The sequence below is a fragment of the Felis catus genome, chromosome B4, assembly GCF_018350175.1.
Source record: "Felis catus isolate Fca126 chromosome B4, F.catus_Fca126_mat1.0, whole genome shotgun sequence".
Classification (NCBI taxonomy): domain Eukaryota; kingdom Metazoa; phylum Chordata; class Mammalia; order Carnivora; family Felidae; genus Felis; species Felis catus.
In genome coordinates, this window is record NC_058374.1 from 53131200 (window position 1) to 53141231 (window position 10032).

At 39.7% G+C, this 10032-nt stretch overlaps 1 long non-coding RNA gene across 1 annotated transcript in view; it reads left to right on the top strand.

Annotated features, from left to right (window-relative positions):
* The window catches only part of LOC109501478, an 89107-nt gene extending 79311 nt beyond the window's left edge, over window positions 1-9796 (top strand). Inside the window, exon 9 of the long non-coding RNA XR_006600577.1 lies at window positions 8534-9796. This is a non-coding gene — a long non-coding RNA (uncharacterized LOC109501478). The remainder of the gene's footprint in view (window positions 1-8533) is intronic.
* The last annotated feature ends 236 nt before the right edge of the window (window positions 9797-10032 follow it).

Consider the following 10032-nt stretch of genomic DNA (forward strand, 5'->3'; position numbering starts at 1 on the left):
ATTAGAAAAGGGGAGAATATCAGAATGTTTGGCTATTGGGTTCTAATCAACATGCAAACGTTAGTCTAAATCAGAGACCATTTTATAAACCTTGTATATCTGGGAAAAAAACTCCAAAAAAACAGCAACCGAAAAAATAGCAATTTCATGGCGGGTAAAAATCTCTCTTGTGTTTGCAGATCACATGCCCTGTGGGAAGATTTGCTCTTCCAGGCTTAGCATGCTTGAGGCTAGTCTCCGTCCAAAGCCAGAAGCATAGAGCTATCAGAAAGTAACTGAACTTTCTTAACTTGTATGTAAGTGGCTTTGGTTCAGTGCCAGGTAGTTTATCAACAGGGAGAGATAAGGTCTTTTGCAAACAGGTCTCAAAAGTTTGCTGGTCGGACTGCTTGCCCGTCAGATGCTAAGAGCCCTAACCTGGTATCATGAAGATGCCTGCTGATGTGTAAACCATACCCCTACGGTCAGGATCCTACAGGATGTCTGTGGAATGATCTATGTGAGCTTTGCATTCATGCATTCATTTATGAATGCTCCAGGTGTGGATGAACAAGACAGAGAAGCAGTTAAGAGTTCTTTTCCCCCTATGCTTTGGTTCATAAGAGACTCTTAAAAAATGAGAACAAACTGAGGGTTGATGGGGGGTGGGTGATGGGTATTGAAGAGGGCATCTTTTGGGATGAGGTGAGCACTGGGTATTGGTATGGAAACCACTTTGACAATAAATTTCATATATTAAAAAAAATAATAATAAATGAACATTAAAAAATTTAAAAAAAGAAAAAAAAAGAAATAAAAAAAGAAAAAAAAGAAAAGAGTTCTTTGCCCTCCAGAAGCTTATCTTCTATTTGAAACGTCACAAGTGAAATAATCTAATGAATTGAGGAAGCACAAAATATGAAAAAGGCTGTGTCCAATGACAGATAAGCATTTTAAATAATAAGCGCCCTGAATTCAGGGAAGACAGATTGGACGGGCTAGAATAATCAGGAAAGTTTTTGTGGAAGATAGGAGTACCATACCACCTCTCATTTATATATAGTGCTTTATTGAAACAGGTGGATTTTACGTACTTCATCTTCTCAGTGTCACATTATTACTGCCATTTTAAAGCTGAGGAAGTTGAGGCCTTGAGAGACAAAAACGTGGCTACCACTTGCCCGGGTAGAAAGGAGTCGTCACACCCAGGTTTTCCACTTAAAGTCTAGGACCAATTCTGCTACTCTCTGGCTTCCTTGATGAATAGGTAATACATTTAATCCTCGTTATTCTTGGATTCCATAATTGAGAATTCGCCTATTTGCTAGAATTTATTTGTACCCCCCAAATCGGTACTTGTGGCACTTTTGCAGTCATTTATGGACAGGAACAGAGTGGTTGAACATTTGGCTCCCCCAACGCATGCATGTTCCCAGCTGAGGTCGAACAAGGCAACATTCTGCCTTCTTGCTTCAGCTCTCACACTGTAAACAAGTGTCCTTTTCGTGGTCGATTTAGCTGGTGCTTTTGCTCTTTAAAAATGGCTCTCAAGTGCAGCGTTGAAGTGCTATCTAGTGTTCCTGAATGCAGGAAGGTTGTGATGTGCCTTATGGAGAATATATGTGTGTTACATAAGTTTCATTAAGGCATGGGTTATATAGTGGTGTTGGCCATGAGTTCAATGTTAATGAATCAACAGTGTATGTTAAATAAGGTGTCTTTAAGCAGACAAGGTTAAGTATTGATTGATTGACAAAAATGTGACCGGAGGCTCACAGGAACCTAACCCTGTATTCCTCCTAAGAGCAATGGTTCAGTATTGCTTCCTTCAGTGTGCATGGTGATTTTATAGAACATAACTACGGCAAACAATTGGAATCAACTGTGCTTTAGTTGAGTGAAGAGAAAGTGGAAAGATGTTGCCACAGTTAGAATAGCATGAACAGAAGAACAGGATTGGGGAAACTCATGGTTGTGTAAGGAATGGACAATAGATGATTCTAATTGGCCTCAAGGCTGAAAAGCAATTTCAGTAGATAAGGTCTAGGTGCCAGATTGTGGAGGGTCCATTATGTGTAGCTGATGAATTTGGACTTAATCTTACAAATGGATTTGGAGCAGGGATGTTACAAAAACCTCTTGGGAGAAGAGTGTTTAGTTGGTTCATGCAGGAAGAATGGGGCTGGAAAAAAAATGGGGTACAGTAAGGGGAGTTCTCTTTGTCTCCAGGCACTTGCCTCAACTGACAGGGATTTATTGGTAGAACAGGAAACCAGGGCTCTCCAGGTCTTGATGGTTGATATTGAAGGCATGGAGTGAAGAAGGAGCTGACAAAGGTGAAGGCGTCCCAGGGACCTGGAGGAAGTTCAGGAAGAAAATTCAAAACAACTAGGAAAGCAATTTAAGAAGGATCCTTAACTGAACAAGGAGCCAGTGTAAATTTTGGAGTCTGTGTGTGGTGTGGTTTTCCTCCCTCATGTGTGTGAAAACAGGGTTCTGAGAAGACTCGGCAACCCCAGGAGTAGGCATGGAGACTGTGAAAAACAATTCCAAATATGTGTATTTGGTTTCAGGAGCTGGCTCATCTGGATCCCTGTGTCATTTAACAGTTACAGTACACTCCTAAGGAACGAAGAATAGGACTGTTCTTTGTTAGACTTGTTACCTTTTCTCAGGACTATCATATGAAGTTCATTGTGTTCGCATTCAGATTCAAATCTCGTACCAGTGCACGTGCACACACACTTGCGCACATGCACACGTCCGTGGTGTCCTGTTGCACTCAATGACCCATGACAGTACAGTGCATAACTGGTAAAAAAAAAAGTCTGTGGCTGCGCTGGAATAACAGTCGCCATGTCTGATGTATTGAGAGTGGCAGATTCAGATTTCTGAGGCCGGCTGCCCTGAAGCCATCTCTTAATATTTGTCTTGTAATATTTCTGTTAAAATTGACTTTCCAAAATAAGTGGAATGAAACTATTAGTGAGTCACTGAGGCTTTATTTTTAATAGACCTGGCTATGGATGCCTTTCTGAGTTTTTAATTTCAGAAGAATTAGGCATCAAGATAAGTTAATATGACACTCGTATTTTCCCTCTACCGCTGATGGTTATTCAGCCTCCTCAAGGAATCTCACACTGCTAACGTGAAAATAGGGCTCTCAAAATTGAGTTTCGCCCAATCAAGTAGGATTCTCAAACTTGAATACGATTTCCTCAGGGAAGCCTTTTCTTTGTCCCCATTTAGAATTGATCTATTCCTTCCTTAAGCTTTCTCAGCTCTTGCCTGCATCAGACATGTATATGAAAGTTTGATCCTAGGCCTATAGGCATCCACTTGATATGGTAACTCCCTGGGCTGATTGAATGTGTCTTAAGGAAGTATAGTAAAGATACCTTTATGGGGACATAAAGTTATATGATGTCTTTAGCAGAATTGAGACCTTAAAGCTCATCACTGCTCTCAATATCCCATTCTTCCCCTTTTATTGTTCCTTTCTCCCAGAGAGTGAACTCTGGTTCCTGTAATCCTGGAAGACTATCCTTAATCTTCACATTCCTCTATACTCTTTGGTACTGCCCTCTACTTGACTTAGGTCTTTGGATTATAGTTATTCCTAAACTATGATACTTTGCTTAGGCTGAAAAAACTCCCTGCTAAAACCTTAATTTATTAGTTTATAGTTCTCATGATTCAAAGAACTAGACATTATTTGACAAAGTACATCTTTTCTGTTACAAAGAAGGGAATAGGAAACATTCCTTCTCAGTACTTGCAGCCTCAGTGATAGTTCTGACAATGAGTAGCTTCTGCTTGGGCAAGTTCTCAGTGGGTTCATGGAAAAGTTTTGACTTGTGTCTTGAAAGAATAGAAGAAATTAAACAGAAGGGAGAAGGAGGGCATTCTAGACAGGCGAGGGTGTGAAGAAAACATGGAGAAGGGAATATATGTGGTTTTTTTCTAACCAATGGAGTTGACCAGTCTGGCTGGAGTTTTCTAGGGAATAGCGGAAAGAACCTGACACATAATAGGACCTCAGTGTGCATTAGCAAGTGAATGATTCAATGGTTCAAATTGTGAAGGACATTGAATTTCAAGCTAGGGAATCTGGGCCTAATTCTGTAATACTTATTAACTGAAATATTGAAAATGGGGTGAGTTATGCCCTCCTGTGCCTTCCTATGTTAGTATTTTATTCTGCCTGTGTAGTTGGTAAAAAAAAATAAGAGGGGGGGAGCATTAAACTACAAAGGGAAAAATATTTATTTTAGTAAATATTAGAATTTATTAATGATATTACAAAAGCTTCTTATTTGCACTTATTCCATGTTACTATAATTCCCAAATGTTGAGAGAGGGTCGTAAATAAAACAGCACAGTAACAAAAGCCCTCAAGCTTCAAAATTGTGATTCTTAGAGAAGTAGTGAGTTTGGCATTTAAAAAAAAATAGTCCACATGGTATAGAATAAAATAATGAGCCTGGGGAGTAAGCAATACAGACATAGTCAAATGGAAAAGAGATAAAAATAAAATATTTTACATTACATACTTAAATATACCTCTGAGAAGAGGTTTCAGATATTGTGTAGATGAAAGAAATTTCACAGACTCAGGAGTGAGAAAGTGTAATATTAATCAACTTAATCACCAAGTGCTCTCCTTCCTGATACAGGAAAAAAAAATCTGGGAACTTTCTTAGTCTAACCAGGTTTGTATTTCACTTACTTCCCTGGTTCCCTCTCCCTCTCCCTCTCCGTCTCTCTCTGTCTCTCTCTGTCCCTCTCCCTCTCCCTCTCCCTCTCCCTCTCCCTCTCCCTCTCCCTCTCCCTCTCCCTGTCTCTCTCCCCTCTCCTCTCCCTGGGATAATTCTATCAGCTTTGATCCCTGTTGTAACAATTGAGATTTCTCTAGTGATGCCTTAATGAGAACTTATGTCCTCTTTTGCCTAATTCTCTCAGTACCAAAAGATCTTGCTTTACCAACATCTCATGAAATCCAAGCCTGGGGGGCTCTTCTCCCTTCTATCACAGAATCAATCTGATACATTTTAGCACTGCATTTAACAGAATCCTCATCTGATAGAGGAAAAAGCTGTATCTCCCTACCTTATACTTCATACCTTAAGTCAAGATGTTTACTTCTTTTGCCTCTTGCTGTTGCTTGGCAGCCTGACTCTCTTCTCCTGTGTTCCTGATGTTACTCCTGCTGTTTTATACTAGCTCTTTGCGTTATCAACTCCAGTCTACTATCAGGGTCTGGCTTTGAGATTACTGCTTTTACTTGATGGTTTGTGTCTTAGTCTGTTTAGGCTACCATAGCAAAATAACCATAGACTAGGTGGTGGAAACAACAGAAATGTGTTTTCTCACAGTTCTGGAGGTTAGGAGTCCAAGATCAAGGTGCCAGTGGGGTTGCTGTCTCTTTGAGGCCACTCTCCTTGGCTTGTAGATGGCCACCTTTTTGCCATATCCTCATGAGATCTTTCCTCTGTGGTGTACATCCCTCATGTCTCTGTGTGTTTAAATTTCCTCTTGGGGCTCCTCGGTGGCTCAGTTGGTTAAGTATCTGACTTCGGTTCAGGTCATGATCTTGCGGTTCATGAGTTCGAGCCCCATGTTGGGCTCTGTGCTGACAGCTCAGAGCCTGGAGCCTGCTTTGGATTCTGTGTCTCCCTCTCTCTCTGCCCCTCCCCTGCTCACACTCTTTCTCTCTCTCTCTCTCTCTCTCTCAAGAATGAACATTAATTTTTTTATTAAAAAATGAAACTCCTCTTAAAAGATTGTATTAGAGCCTACTCTAATGGCCTAATTTCAACTTAATTACCTTTTTAAAGATCTGTCAAATACAAATACAGTCACATTTTGAGGTACCAGGGTTAGGGCTTCAACATATGGATTTTGAAGAGACCTAATTCAATCCATAAGAATTTGGTTTTAGAATTCTTGACCCAAGATGAATTCTTGATCCATCTCTGTTCAGAGCAGCTTAATTAAAAAGACCTATATTCCTCTCATTGAAAAGAATTCTTACTCTGTGTCTTTATAAAGAACCCATGTGCTATGTTATATACCTTACATTAAAGGGTTGTATTTCCAATAGTTAACATAATACACACCAAAGCTTAACCTAGGTTGTGTAATGGTAGATTTTCCCTTTCTTCCAAAGGAATGGATTATTGCCAAAAGAACACCAGATTTACTTGGTTACTGCTGCAATACCATACACCAAATCCTTTTTTCCAGAAGATAAAATTAATGAGAACCTTGTTGGGACAATACACATGCTTTTTAAAATGCTCACTTGTATGAACTTATCATCAAGTAAGAAACAATTCGACAGATGATCTTTAAAGGCCAGGCTGAAATTGGACAAGATCCAAAACCACTATAGGAGGGGGCAGTATTTTTATATGTATTTCCATTTTCCATTTAGGCTGTTGAAGAAAAACAAACTCTGAGATTCTAGATCAAAGGGGCCTTTCTATGGGGACTCTTCCAAGACAGGTGAAGGACGGATGGGGCTGCCCCTTCACTTTTAACACATCCTGAAATCAGCTTCCCCTTTCTGTGTCAGATAAAGTGCCTTGGAAGTGGGGTGGGGGAACTTTGGGGATGATAGTAATGATAGGAAACAGTATAACAAGAGCCACGTTGACCAAGGGAACATTTTCATTAGACAGCTCATGACTTGAAAACAGTCACCATTTAATAACCCTTTATGCTTCTCCCCAGATACCACTCTCGCCTCTCTCCCCTCAAAATGCACATTTTGAAGTTATTTCACTATCCTGATTTTACCCTTACATTAAAAAAAAATTCATGACAGTTTTAAATTGTATTTTTGTGAAGACATGGTTGATCGAGTGCAGGTTTTCCAATTGCTGAGTTCAGGAAATAGAGTCTAAATAGCAAAAGCCTTGGGTCATTTTCCTCTAACAAAGCTCTCACTGTTCTACTTTTCCTCAGGCGAAAGGCAGCGTCCTGTAAGACGGAGGCCAGGAGAATGGGTGTTCAGTTCAGTGCAGCCTTGTCTCCCTCTCTCAGCACAGAAAAGGAGGAACTTAGTATGACTTTGCCTTTTCTATCATAAGTGTTAACTTGATGACTCAAATAATAGAAGCTTCTCTTTGAACCACTGAAGTTGTAACGTTATGTTCTTTGCTGTTGAAGCAGACAAAGCCATCAAACGATGTTCATGTGAAACCATCTTCCAAGTGTTGTCATTGAGAATCCACACTTTTCCCTCTCATGCCCATCATTTCCTGTTTGTGCTTCTTACCAGGACTGGCAGATGAAGCTTGCAGCACAGCGAAAAAGACTGTTCCTGTCATCTCTGTTTCAAAATCCAATAGGAAGGAGTATTTTTCTTGCTTTCTCTGTGTGTGTGTGTGTGTGTGTGTGTGTGTGTGTGTGTGTGTGTGTTTTCTTTCTTTCTCCCTGTCTTGTGGTTTGGCTTTTCAAAAAAAAAAAAAAAAAAAACTTGGTTTTTAACAGATCCAAGAAGTTCAGATGAGATATTCTTTCCTGTCAAACAGGATCCCAGAACCTTTTGAGGTTTCTCAAGGACTTGTCTCCATAAGCCGAAAAGTCTGTTCTCTTTCTTCACTGTTGCCAGAAAAGTAATTAGGCCATTTTTCTAATTATAGTAATCTTCCCCAAATGGCATATAACTTCAAATCCAAATGCCATGTAAATTGGCCAACAACACTCTGCCGTGAAGCACTTTAACAAGACAGTTTGAATGTAGGAGTTTCACTTTGTGCGAAGCAAAATGTGTTCTCTGTCCCAGTTACAACCAGGTTTTCTTTCTCAGTGTCCTGCCCACGAGGTTCCACTATTTTAGTGCAAAGAGCATGGATGGTAATTGCTCCTGTCACTGGCATTTTGTGAGGAGTTGTGTCTGTGTTGGATAAGTTAACGTCCTTTTGGAAAAAATGTTTATCCACAGAAAAATTGAACAAGATTAAATTGCACTCATGTTGTTATAGCGACTAAAAATCTCTAGATAGTTAAGAGTGAAGTTCCCTGTGTCACAGAACACAGAACTAGATTTTTCTCCCTCTAAGAATAATCCTCTTGTCTTTGGTCTCTATTATGCTAACCAAGGGGAAATTAGGTCCTGCTTGTAAATTTTGCGGTCCCAAATATGTTCACAGTAGATTAATTGCTACCTTCTCTTGCTCCATTTGTAAACAAAACAAAATACAACAACAACAAACACTTTTCCAAATAATATATCTTGTAGATATTTGATTTTTCATTGTCTACCCACCCTCCTGTGTGTGGACTGGGATAAGGGCACTATGGTGAAGTCTCTAGAAAATGGAACCGGACACTGAAAATGAGGAGTAAATAAGGGCGGATTTCTCCAGGAAATGATGGGAGTTATGTTTATTGAAAAAGGAAGAATAAAATTGGATAGGAATTTAAGAACATAAAAACAGAGTGAGCATTTAAGGGTACAGTAAGGTACAGTTAAGGTACAACAGGTTCCTGAGTTACGTGTGGATGATGCTTTGCGACACTAACCAAAACTACTTTATTTCCACAGAAGTGCGATTCAGCCATCAAAACTTGGGTATAAGGAGAAGAGAATGCGCCAAGTGGGTATTCCCAAGTGTTAGATTGGATTGGATTCTAATTTACTAGTGGTTCCATTGTGTTTGTGAAAAGTACAGATTCCTGAATTATTGTCTCAGAAATTATATTTCATAGGTCCGAGGTAAGGCTTTGGAATCTGCATTTTAGCAAGCTTCCTGGGTGGTTCTGATGAAGTGGTTCTTAGCACTATAATTAGTTGCTTATTAGCTAACACTATTAGCTATCATGCATATTATTTATTAGACTATTGGTTGGTTATTAGCCAACACTATTGCTCTGAGAATTTTAAGGGACATAGGCTGGCAGATAGCCCAGAGCACTGACAGCACAATTTGGAGCCAGTACTACTAAGGGAATTCAAATAAGTGAAAAATACCTTGTAGGCAAGAAAAGTGTGGAATGAATTAGAAAGTTTTTATTTTTTTTCCAAAGCTATTCAAAGGGTGGAATAATGACCTGCTAAAGTGAAAATTAGGTTGTGAAAGCCAAGGCATGGATTATTTTAAGGGGATGGTTATTGGGGCGCCTGGGTGGCTCAGTCAGTTAAGTGTCCAACTTTGGCTCAGGTCATGATCTCACAGTTCTTGGGTTCAAGCCCCGTGTTGGGCTCTGTGCTGACAGCTCAGAGCCTGGAGTCTGCTGTGTCTCCCTCTCTCTCTGCCCTTCTCCCACTCACACTCTGTCTCTCAAAACTAAATAAACATTAAAGAAATAAATAAAGGGGAGACAGTCATTTAGATTTTGAGTGGAGAATATAATGGAAGAATGTGGAACTACAAATGTTTTTTAGGGGATGGGATATAAAAATGTACATTTAAGAAAAAGATAGGAAAGGCCTTCAGCCTTATTGTACAGGGGTGCTGGAAAAATATTAGCATCAGTACTTGCCATTTCCAAAAGTAAGGACATTTTTTTGAAAATAAAATTTCTGTTACTTATTTCTGTGGAACATCACCACACACTATACACACGTCTTAGGCCATTGTTTGAATTCCCGTGTGTGTTCTTTGTGACTTCAAGATAATCTCTCTTCTGGATTATTTACCTGAAGTGCCTTAGAAAGCCAAACAGGACAAGGATGCTCTTGTCAGTGAACCAAGGAGTCTCAATTGTTTGATTGCTTAGAGTGAAAACGCTGGGGGGTGGGGGGCACGGAATCTCGAATTTATTTAAATTTGAAATATGCTTTGGCATAAAATAACTGCTCGACAAACATTTCTTGTAATCTGTTTGTGTGGTCACATGTAGTAAATTCCTCTGTGATAGAAACTTTTCATAAAGATTCCTTTGTTGGCAATGTTTTTATGCTCAGAAGCACCCTTGTGAGAAGCCAGGTTTTAAAGGGGGCATATAATCTCATAATGAAAACGCTACGGAAGCCTAAGGACCTACTTCTTCCTTTAATCCCCCAATTCCCTGCTTATCACAACCTCATTAATCATCCGAGTA